The 11,914-nt window shown below is 29.8% G+C and overlaps 1 pseudogene; it reads left to right on the forward strand.

Annotated features, from left to right (window-relative positions):
• The first annotated feature begins 301 nt into the window (after positions 1–301).
• Positions 302–420, forward strand: LOC120622331 (uncharacterized; annotated as a pseudogene).
• Positions 421–11,914: the final 11,494 nt, after the last annotated feature.

An 11,914-nucleotide genomic window follows, 5' to 3' on the forward strand; every position in this document is an offset into this window, starting at 1 on the left:
TTAATCCCAGCTGCTTATTTAACTTTAATGTCATTACATTAAACTAATGCAATAAAAACCAATCATTCTATATTATGTATTATAAAAAATGACACAAAACTTAAAATCAATTTTGTGCCATTTGATATGATATCTGTGGCTTTTGACAGCTAAACAAGGGAAGAAAGGTCTTCAGTAACCACTAACAGTAGTGATAGTGATAATTAAAATCTAATATGATTCTAAGCTACCTGTGTTATAATCTGATCTTTTGTTGGTTGAAAAGAAAAAACAATTTATATTATTTAAATCACTTAATTTAGTCTACGGCCATGCCACTCTGAATAAGCCCGATCCCGTCTGATCTCGGAAGCTAAGCAGGATCGGGCCTGGTTAGTACTTGGGTAGGAGGCCACCTATGAAGACCAGGTGCTGTAGGTGTAGGCAAAAAAAAAAAAAAAGGGATTGTAAACTGACAAGGTCCTTGTAATCTGTGAGGTCCATCAAAGGTTGCCTTGCCTAAAAAAAATCAATTTAACGTGCTGCAGATGCATTTTTTAAAAGTGTAGATGAATAATCATATTCAGGTGTATTGTTTTAATTTGTATTTTAAAAAAATCAAAGATATTGATTTTATTGGTAATTAAGTGCCTAGGGAAAGATAAAATAACTGGAGATTCTGATAATGGCCTGACTTTTAATTAGTTTAGCAACTGATATTTAAATGAAGTCATAAATTAGGAAGTGATTTAAAGAATTCCTTGTGTCTGTTCTCTTCAGATGGGAAAATAGCTAAATATGTTTTCAGCATAACTATGATTCTGAATTATATATAGGTAATAATGCTTTATAAATTACTTTATACTTAATGTTCTAAATATGCAAATAGCATAAACTTCATTTACATATATTGATAAATAATATTTTATATTTACAGGTAATACTGTTGACAAAGTATTTTATTCTCAATTTTAAAAAATATTTTCCACTTGGAATATACACATAAAGATTTGTGTTAGAGTATCTAGATAGTTTCTTTGAAGGATCATGGTTTAGTAATTTAAAAGAAAGGAAAAAAAGGAAAGAAAGAAGAAAGAATGAACAAAAGAAAGAAAAGAAAGGAAGAAAGGAAGGAAGGAAGGAAGGAAGGAAGGAAGAAGGAAGGAAGGAAGGAAGGAAAGAAAGAAAGAAAGAAAGAAAGAAAGAAAGAAAGAAAGAAAGAAAGAAAGAAAGAAAGAAAGAAAGAAAGAAAGAAAGAAAGAAAAAAGGAAGAAGAAAGAGAGAGAGAGATAGAAAGAGAAAGAAAGAGATAGAAAGAGAGAAAGGGAGAAAGAGAGAGAAAGAAAGAAAGAGAGAAAAAGAAGTAGAAGGAAGGAAGGAAGGAAGGAAAGAAGAGAGAGGAAGGGAGGGAGGAAGGGAGGAAGGAGGGAAGGAAGGAGGAATTATGCTTTTAATTTTAAAATATTTTATATCAGTACTGCTAAGCAATAATTTACTATGTCATATTTGCTTAATTTCACCTTTTATATTAATTTTAATACAAGTCACTACTACTCTTCTGAGAGACATAGGTTTTCTATTCATTAACATATCTATTTTAATTATTTTCTTTATTTTCTTTTTTAAAATTAATTTATTTTTATGGTGACATTGGTTAATGAAATCCAATAAGTTTCAGCTGTACACTTTAACAGTAAGGCATACATATGTTTACACTGTGTGTTCACCTCCCATAGTTAGATTTCTTTCTGTCACCATATGTTTGACTCCTTTTACCCCATCTACCTCCCCCTCCTCCCTCACTCTCTACCCTCTCGTAACCTCTAGTCTATAGTCCATGTTCATGAGTCTCGGTTTGTTCGTCCTGTTCATTTGTTGCTGTTAGGTTTATATCACACATATAAGTGATATCATGTGATTTTCAACTTTTTCTGTCTGGATTATTTCACGTAGCATGATTATCTCAAGGTCCATTCATGTTGTCGCAAATGGCAGTGTTTTATCTCTTATGGCTAAGTAATATTCCATTGTGTATATGTACCACAACTTTTTCATCCAATCATCTATTGTAGGAACTTCGATTGCTTCCAAGTCCTGGCCACTGTGAATAATGCTGCTATGAACATTGGTGTGTAAATATCTTTTCAGATATGGGTTTTCAAGTCTTTGGGGGTAAATACCCAGTAGAGAGATTATTTATCTTCATTATTAAAAGAATGTCTTCTAAATTCCTAATCCAAAGCTTCCTTTGTGATCTCTTCCTATTAAATTCTGTCTTAATCTATTGTAAACATCATTTCAAATTAACAATAATGTTGATTTAATAAATCATCCTGTGATACTATTCTTATGTGCTATTGAGCTTTAGCTCCATCATCATTAATCAACTGCTAAAGTGTCTAGATGTAACAGAGGCAAAGATTTCACAGGGGACCGACATTTTCTATGGCATAGTGTGTCATCCATATGTGTCATTCTTCTCATCACAAAACATTAGTCAGGAACTAAAATAAGTATTTATTGATTATATTATATGCCATTTTGTAAGCTGAACATCATAGATATAGGGAGTTATAAAACAGATAATAAAAGAAAAATAGAGTATCATAGAAAAAAGTCATGCGAAGGGGCATACACAAGCACTCACATACACCTATGATGCTACATGAGCTGAATTATGGAGAGATGAAATACAGTGAACCATATAAGTTTTTTCACTCTACTTCTGTTTTTATTTTAATAAACTATTTTTTAGATCAGTTTCAAGTTCATAGTGAAATCATGAAGAAGGTACAGAGATTTTCCATATATCCTCTTCCCCCACACATACGTAGCCTGCCCCATCCCTTATGAGGGTAGTACATTTGTTACTATTAATGAGCCTACAGTGACACATAATTATTTACATTAGGGTCCACTCTTCGTGTACATTCTATGGGTTTGGACGAGTGTATAATGACATGTCCCCACAATCATAGTATCATACAGAATAGTTTTACTACCCTAAAAATACTCTGTGCTCCATTGACTCATTCTTTCCTCTTCCTCAACTTCTGGAAACCATTGACCTTTTCTGCCTTCATAGTTTCATCTTTTCCAAAATGTCATATAGTTGGAATCATATGGTACATGGATTTTTCAGATTGGCTTCTTTTACTTAGTTATATGCTTTTAATAGTCCTCCATGTCTTGTCATGGCTTGATAGCTCATTTCTTTTTATTATTGAATATCATTGTCAGGATGTACCACAGTTTATTTATCCATTCACTTATGAAGAACACCTTGGTTGCTTCCAAATTTTGACACTTATGAATAAAGCTGTTATGAAGAGCCATAAAAAGGGTTTTGTGTAGACATAATTTTCATCTTTGAATAAAACCAAGGAGTGCAATTGCTAGTTGCATAGTAAGAAAATGTTTAGTTTTGTAAGAAACTGTTAAACTATCATCCAAAGTGGTTATTTTGCATTCCTACTAACAATGAATGAAAGTTCCTGTCTCTTCATATCATTGCCAGCATTTGGTTTTGTTGGTGATCTGAATATTGGCTGCTCTAATAGATATGTAGTGGTATGTCATTGTTGGTTTAATTTTCATTTGTCTGATACCATATGATATAGAAGATCTTTTCGTATGCTTATTTGCAATCTGTATATCTTTTTTGGTGAGGTGTCTATTAAAGTCTTTGGCTCATATTTTTAATTGGGTTGTTTTCTTGTGAAGTTTTAAGAGTTTGTGTATATTTTGGAGATGATTTCTTTATCAGATATATTTATGCAATTTTCTCCCTATGTGACTTGTCTTTTCATTCTCTTAACAGTATCTTTCACAGAGCTAAAAGACTTAGTTAATTTTGATGAACTAAGGTTTATCAATTCTTTTTTTCATGGATCATGCTTTTGGTGTTATATCCAAAAGAGTCATCACCAAACTCAATGTCATCTAGATTTTCTTCTGTGTTATCTTCTAGGAGTTTTATATTATTGTGTGTTGCGTCTAATTCTATGATATATTTTAAGTTAATTTTAAGTTAATTTTTAATTTTAGGTTAATTTTTTTTTTTTTTTGCACATGGATGTCTGTTGTTTTAGCCCTGTTGGAAAGACTATTTTTACTCTTTGCTTCTTTGTTAAAGATCAGCTGTCTATATTTATATGGATCTATTTCTTGGCTATGCTGTTCCACTGATCTATTTGTCTATTCTTTTAGCAATACCATGTGGTCTTGATTACTGGAGTGCTGTAATAAGTCTTCAAATAGGGTAACATCAGTCCTCCAACTTTGCTTTTCTTTTTTAATATTGTGTTAGCTATTCTGAGTCCTGTACCTCTCCATATAAACTTTAGAATCAGTTTGTTGATATTCACAAAATAACTTGCTGGGATTTTGAATGAGATTGCATTGAATCTATAGATCAAATTGGGAAAACTGATATTTTGACAATACCGTCTTCTTGTTCATGAACATAAAATATGTTTATTTAGTTCTTTGACTTCATCAGATTTTTATAATTTAAGATATATACCTAAGTATTTAATTTTTTGGAGTGATAATACAAATGGTATTATTGTGTTTTAAATTTCAAATTCCACTGGTTTATGGTTGATATATAGGAAAGTGAACGATCTTTGTATATGAACCGTGTGTCTTCTAACTGTGCTATAATTGTTTATTAGTTCCAGGATTTTTTAAATCAATTCTCTTAGGGTTTTTACATAGAAAAGGATTTCATATATGAACAAAGTTTTATTTCTTTCTTCCCATTTATTATACACCTTCTTTTCTTGTCTTACTGCATTAGTTTGGATTTGCAGTATAATTCTGAAAAGAAATACTCAGAGGCAATATTCTTGCTTTTATTTTTTATCTTAATGGAAAAGCTTTGATATTTTTAATCATTAAGTATGATATTAGTTATAGATTTTTGTACATATTTTTTTATCAAGTGGAGAAAGTTCACCTAGTTTACCAAGAATTTTTTCATTAATAAGTTTGGATTTTGTCAAATACTTTTTCTGCATCTGTTGATATAATCATGTGATTTTTATTATTTTACTTATTGATGTGATGGATTACATTGTTTTTCAAATGTTGAACCAGCCATGCATACCTGGGATAAATTCAAAATAGTGTGAGTGAATAATTATCTTTATTCAATGTTTAATTTAATGTGCTAATATTTTATTGAGAATTTTTTTCATCAATGTTCATGAGAGAATTTGAACTATAGTTTTCTTGTTATATGTATCTGTCCAGTTTTGGAATTAAGTAATACTGACTTCATAGAATGAGTTAGAGAGTTTTCTCTCTGTTTTATCGTCTGAAAGAGATTGTAGAGAATTGGTATAATTTATTTCTTAAATGAACCCATTTGTGCTTATTGCGTTTTTTTGGGTTGTTGTTTTTGATGGTTATTAATTTCCTATTTAATTTCTTTATAGGTATAAATATATTCAGATTGTGTATTTCTTTTTGTGTAAATTTGGGAAGATTGTGTCTTTTAAAGAATTGGTTAATTTCTCTTGGGTCATCAAATTTGTGAGCATAGAGTACTATGTGTTCATAATATTATTTTATTATTCTTTTAATGGCCATGGGATCTATAGTTATGTCCCCTTTTACATCTTTGATATTAATAATTTGTGTCTTCTCTCTTTTTTTCTAAGTTAGTCTGGCAAGAGACTTATTGATTTTGTTGGCCTTTTCAAAGAACGAACTTTTGTTTCTGTTGGTGTTTTGTTTTTGTATTTATTGCTTTCTGCTCTAATTTTTACTATGTCTTTTCTTCTGAATACTTTGTGTATATGTATATAAAATATATAAAAATATTCATTTTATTTTTTCTACTTTTCTAATATATGTATTCAATGCTATAAATGTCCCTGTAAACATAGCTTTCACTGAATCCTACAGATTTTAATAAGTTGTGTTTTCATTTAGTTCAAAACATTTGTGATTTTTCTTTATCTTTTCTTTCACATATATATTACCTAGAAGTATGTGATTTAATCTTCAGGAGTATGGGGGAGCTCCAGTTATCTTTTGGTTATTAATTTCTAGTTTAATTGCATAGAACACATTGTATGATTTCTAGTCTTTTAGAGTTGTTAAGGTGTGTTTTATGGCCCAGAATATCTATTTTTTGTGAATGTTCCATGTGAGCTTGAGAAAAATGTGTAATCTGCTGTTGCTGGATGAAGTAGTTTATGGATGTGAATTATATCAATTAATTGGTTAATTAATTAAAACATCAACAGTATTTTTTTCTCACTGTCCTGTTTAGGTTCTAATTCATTAATCTTTTCCCCCCAAAATTTAATAAAATAAAACAAAGGGAAATTACAGTTAGAAACTGATAATTAATTTTAGTTTTAATTGTCTGTTATACAATTGATATTCTATTTTGGAGAAACATGTTAACAATCTACTTCTCCATTTTATCTAAGGAAAAAAATGACATTGCTAGAAAGTTACAAATCTTTAGTGTATTTCTCCTAATTCCAATAAAAATTCATTACATAGTTAACTACAATTTCACATTTTGTTTTTAGTTATATCAAAGTTGAGGTAGAAAGATGTTTTTCTGAGTTAGCAATATCCCAAATATTTACACATTATGTTCTGTAATATAGTATACATTATCAAAAATCAAATTTATTACTACCACTATCACATCAGGAAACTCTTCTAAGTATTGAGAAGGTTGAAAGCTCTCAGTTCGTTATTGGCAACAAACACTGTGGTTTTCATAAGTTGACAGTTTCACTTTGTTTATTTTTAAGGAAGATCTGCACTATGATTACCCACACTGGATAATCATAGTTTTTCTGTGAAGTTGTTTTTTCAAATAAAAATGGCTTACAACTCAAACAATGTCTTATGTACTTTCTCTAGAGAGAACTATCATGATTTGGTATACAACAAAAGAACATTTTCTCATGAAATTTTTTAAAATAAAAAGATACTCAAAGTTTGATATTTAAGGAAATGAATAAGAAATGTACATTCAATATAGAAATTTTAAGGTAATAATTTTTGTTTTTTATTTAAAAGAACATTAAGTGAAATATATATTCTAAGCCACCAAAAATGTACCTGCTACTGCTTTTGCATATCCAGTGAAAATGTCAATGCAATAAAAAAGGTAAATAATCTTAATATCATTATTTTTGAAGTTTTGACTTTATGACCTCCCACTAGAGAGTCTCATGGTCCCCAATATTATACATATTTTGAAATGTATAATAAAACTATAGCTTTGAAATTTTTTTAGCTTTACAGAAATTATTTGCATTTCTTCAGGTCAAAAATCATTTATAACATATTTATATTTTATATATTAGCATAAACTGTAGATTTATGGACCTAAACAATAGTAAATTTCAGGTCGAACAAATGCATATACATGCACAAAAGATAATCAGAGACTATTGTGAACAACTTATATGATTGCATTTATAAATAAATCAACAAATTTTTAAGAAAATGTAAATAATCGAATGTTAAGTAAAAAAATAAAACAACATGGACATGTTCTTATAAACATTTAAAAAATGGAATCAATAATTTTAAATGCATTTTTAAAGACAATACCAACCACACTGTTTTAATGATGAGCTATTTTATATATATAGAACAATCAATTCTAATTTTACACAAACTCTAAAAGAAAAAAGGTCAAAAGAAATTTAAATAAAAACTATATATTAAATATTAATGTTTAATCACCAGAAAATCACAAATATCAATTAGTAAAACTTACCTTTCAACTTCTTGAGATGATCGTATCTAAAGTGAACTTAATGAAGAGTACTTTTGTAGAAAAATATTTGGTACATACTATCCACGTACATTCACACACATATATGCAATCAACAATATGATAGATGCATCCAAATGCCAGTGCTGACTTTTCTGTAGTGTGCTTAGCAACAATCTGTGAAGTTCTGGAAAAGAAGTTTAACCAGATCCCCCTATAAAGAACTTCTTGTACTGATTTCTAAGAATCCTGTCAGGAGACAGTTTTTAGCCATCAGCTCTTTCAGGAATTGTCTCTATTGGAGAGACACTGTGCAAGGCCACATCACATCTTTTTAGGGTTTTCCCCATGATATTAACACATATGTTTAAAAGTAAAATGAAGTCATTGCTCATGAAGATTATCATTTTTATAAAAAGAAAATATCCTTTTTTTCCTTGCAGATAATGTTAGTATCTACTGTATTCCCATAAAATCTCTAAACTTTTTTGGCCTATATACTGAAATTTAAATTTTTCATTGTTATTTTAATAAATTATTTGATCAATTAAATATGTTTTCGGGTATTTTTAGAAACTGACAATATACAAATGTAATAAATGTCAGCTGCACAAATATATTTACAACACCCACTTAATTCTTTAGGTTAATGAAACCTCTATTAAATGCATGCACAATTGTTTAGAGTTTGCCAGTTCAGTTTTATTTAACTGTTTTTTCCCAAGTTGCCACAGCTAACAATAAATCATGACTCTTTTTTATTCTTCATGGTGTCAGTAAAATAATGCAGCCATTTATATTGATATAAAATATATACATATGTAATTAGAAAGTGATTCTAATTAGTATCTTGCTTGCTAATAACAATAAGCAGTCAGATGATGATGTAGTGTGTCCTAACACAATTCTTTTAATAATCGTTAATAGTATACAGCTACAATTAGTCATTAGAAATATGATTTTATATGTAAATCTCACTTTTGATACACAAATACTTTGTTAGAAATTTCTTTTATAAAGTAAAAAAGATGAAATAAATACAACATTTAAGGTTACAAAGTAGAAAATTCACTTCCTGGTGATTATTATTTTAATTAATAAAATACTATTTTTAGTTAAAATATTTATTCTTAAGAGAAAAATAAGGAGCAGATGCGATTTAGCATACATAAAATTACTTCACTTGACAACAGATGTGTACTTCAATGCAAACATCTGCTTGCTATTTTTTTCTTTGGTGTTTATTTGTATGTATGAGTATATAATTTACATTAATTTATAAAATAATCTTAAGAAATGCTAAATATTTTAATGGAAGTGGGGCTTTAGAGAAATTGTGTGACATTTTGAATGAATTCTACATAGTGGAGCAGCTTATGTCAGAAAAATTATCAAGATTTTATGTCTTTGAGATGCTAAAAGTGTACCAAATATATGTACGGTCCATTCATGCTAGGAAAGTATTAGTAGCATTTGTGTGGAGTCAGGATTTCCATTTGATAAAAAACAGTGCTTTTTCCTAGTTATTTTCTGTGAAATCTTCCTTAAAAAAAAATGAGTCACAGTAAATTTGTACTTCATTTGAATCCTGAGTAATAGAATTTTTTAAATCATTCTGTTAAAATGCATATAATCTTAAAAATCAGTTGTTTTTAGAATGAAAATACTTATGCTATATAGTTAATGAACTTGAACATTTTCTGTAATTCAACATCAGTCAATGAAAGCTAACACTCCATATGATATATTTTTTTTAATTTTATGATTCTGAAATGTACAAAAATAATTGTTAAAATCATCAAAACATTATTCTAATTAGACATTATCGAAGTTTCCTTATTTATTATCTGTCACCTCAGCAACCTTTCTCCTCTCCTCCACACAACAGATACTTTCAAAATACTTTATGGTTCCAAGGTACAGGTTACCAATGAACAATTTCTGATTCATCTGAAATTTATTTCAAGACCAACGTTGCTTTATTAAGTATTACGAAACTTCTAGCTTATTACCCTGGTTACTTAGTAGATAATTAATTTTTTCTTAAGTAGTAATTGCCCTTATCTAGTTCTCTACTCCTTCCTAAACACACAGGAAAGTTACATTTGTATTTACATGGAACATGTAACATAGGTTTAAATATCTCCCCATTTTCGAGGGTCTCCTAAAGATTCACTTCAACAGTGCCAATTTGCCCTACAGTATTTCACCTCCCAATCTCCCCATCATTCCTCATAAACTCATTCTCAGCCAGCCGTTTCAATTCCATTTACAGATCCTTAAAGGAAACAGTTGGCACAACAGGGTTTGGGGGCCATGGCGTTGTTAGTGTCCAGCTGGAGAGAAAACTTCATCTGAGTTCCCAGAGTACTTTATTTCCCTGGCCTTCGTACTCCCCTAGAGTATTTTGCCTTATCTATTTTCTCATTTAACTTCCTTTCTGCTAAATTCCTGTTTACTGAAGGAGATAATTAGCTCTGGGTGATTATGATAATTTTGTCTTCACTCTCCAGTTATCCTCCCAGTAGACACACACGCAGAAAAATGCTTAGTAAAGTGGTTTCCCGTGCCTCTTGGAGAAATACAAGCTTTCTGAGTAGCTTCTGTTGTTAGGATGTTTTAGATTTGTGTATCTATCCCCAGAATCTCTGCTTAACCTAGCCATCCACTTCACTCCAAATTAGGAGTGAAAGAAATTTTAGGATTTCTTTTACTGATTATTTTATTTTCTCTCATATTATTTTATTTTATTCTCTCCATTATTTTATTTTATCTCATGTTCACAGAACTTTTTGTGTGGTAGAGGAGAGTGGGCAGGATTAAACACTAAGAGATTTTGCCTTTCCTTGCTTACCAAATCCACTTGGGAAAGCAGGCAATGACATGCATTTTTGCCAGTTGCTCTTTGAATTATTGTGATATATAAGTGTAAATACAGATGAAGATAGATACCTATAGATGTAGATAAAAAGATACAGATTTAGTTAAAATTTTATTTTATTTTTTTACTTTGTTTTTCCCCCAATTTTTAGTAGTGATGAATAGGACTTATGTCGTTTTACTCTTGTCAATGTAAGCCATAATTTGGTAGGAAATTTGGACTTAAAGAATTTTTATTTAACTGAACTCAAACCTCTTATTTATTTATTATTTATTTATTTATTTATTTAGTTTATTTTTGTGTTATGTGAATGGTTCTTTTAATTCTATGCATCAATACACAGGGACTTGATTAAATATAGATAAGAATCATGATGTAATGATTCAACGAACATCAGTAAAAACAGAAAAACAAGGGTTTTGACATGTGTTTCAAAAAGTCTTAGGGAGCAAATAGTGTTTTGATGCTGTCTTTTTGAAGATGAAAGGTTTAATGTGTATTAAGATGTTTTTTTCAGAATAGTTAATTTATTTGCAACATTCACCTTCCTTGTCAAGAGTTTCCTGAAGTAGTCTAATGTCATATGGATAAAGATAGTGCAATAAGAAATTCATGTTGATAGAAACTTGAGAACTCTGTGTGTGTAGATGGTTTTGATTGTCATAATGCATCGACTCAAAAAATATATTTTGCTTAATCCTCACATTTTTAGTAACTAATGTATTACCCTAGCATATGTTGTTTAAGTGAGCTCTTAATAAAATAATAGAATCATAAAATAAAACTTACAATTAAAAGGGAATTTATTAATCTTTCTTACGATGCAGGAAAATGCTCTGCCAAATTCTTGAGAAGTGATTGTCCAGTATTGGCAAAATAAAACGATCCTGCCAACACAAAAGGTTCTTCATACGAACATAGAAGAGAGATGGAAAACAATTTAATATTAAATAAACATCAGATGTGCATTCATGTAAGTTGGCACAAAAGTGACTAGAAGTCTGGATGGGATATCACACAAATTTAAACAGTAAAGTGGAAGAAAGAAAAATTAAAACTCCTCATATTCTTGAAAAACAGATACACCAGCTGATTGTCTCTTGTATACATTATAATAATATAATTTCAGAGCTATGTATACATGGTCCCAAGAGTCAGTAAGTCTGCAACTTTGCATTGTAAAATCAAACCTTTGGTTCTCTCATCTGGCCTATTCTGCTTTCAAGGAGACATGCTACAAAGGGATGAGTAGGGCTGCAGCTGCTCTTCACCCTCAACAAAAAATTTATTATTTC

Source organism: Pteropus medius, unplaced genomic scaffold (assembly GCF_902729225.1).
Source record: "Pteropus medius unplaced genomic scaffold, Ma_sr-lr_union100, whole genome shotgun sequence".
NCBI classification, from domain to species: Eukaryota; Metazoa; Chordata; class Mammalia; order Chiroptera; family Pteropodidae; genus Pteropus; species Pteropus medius.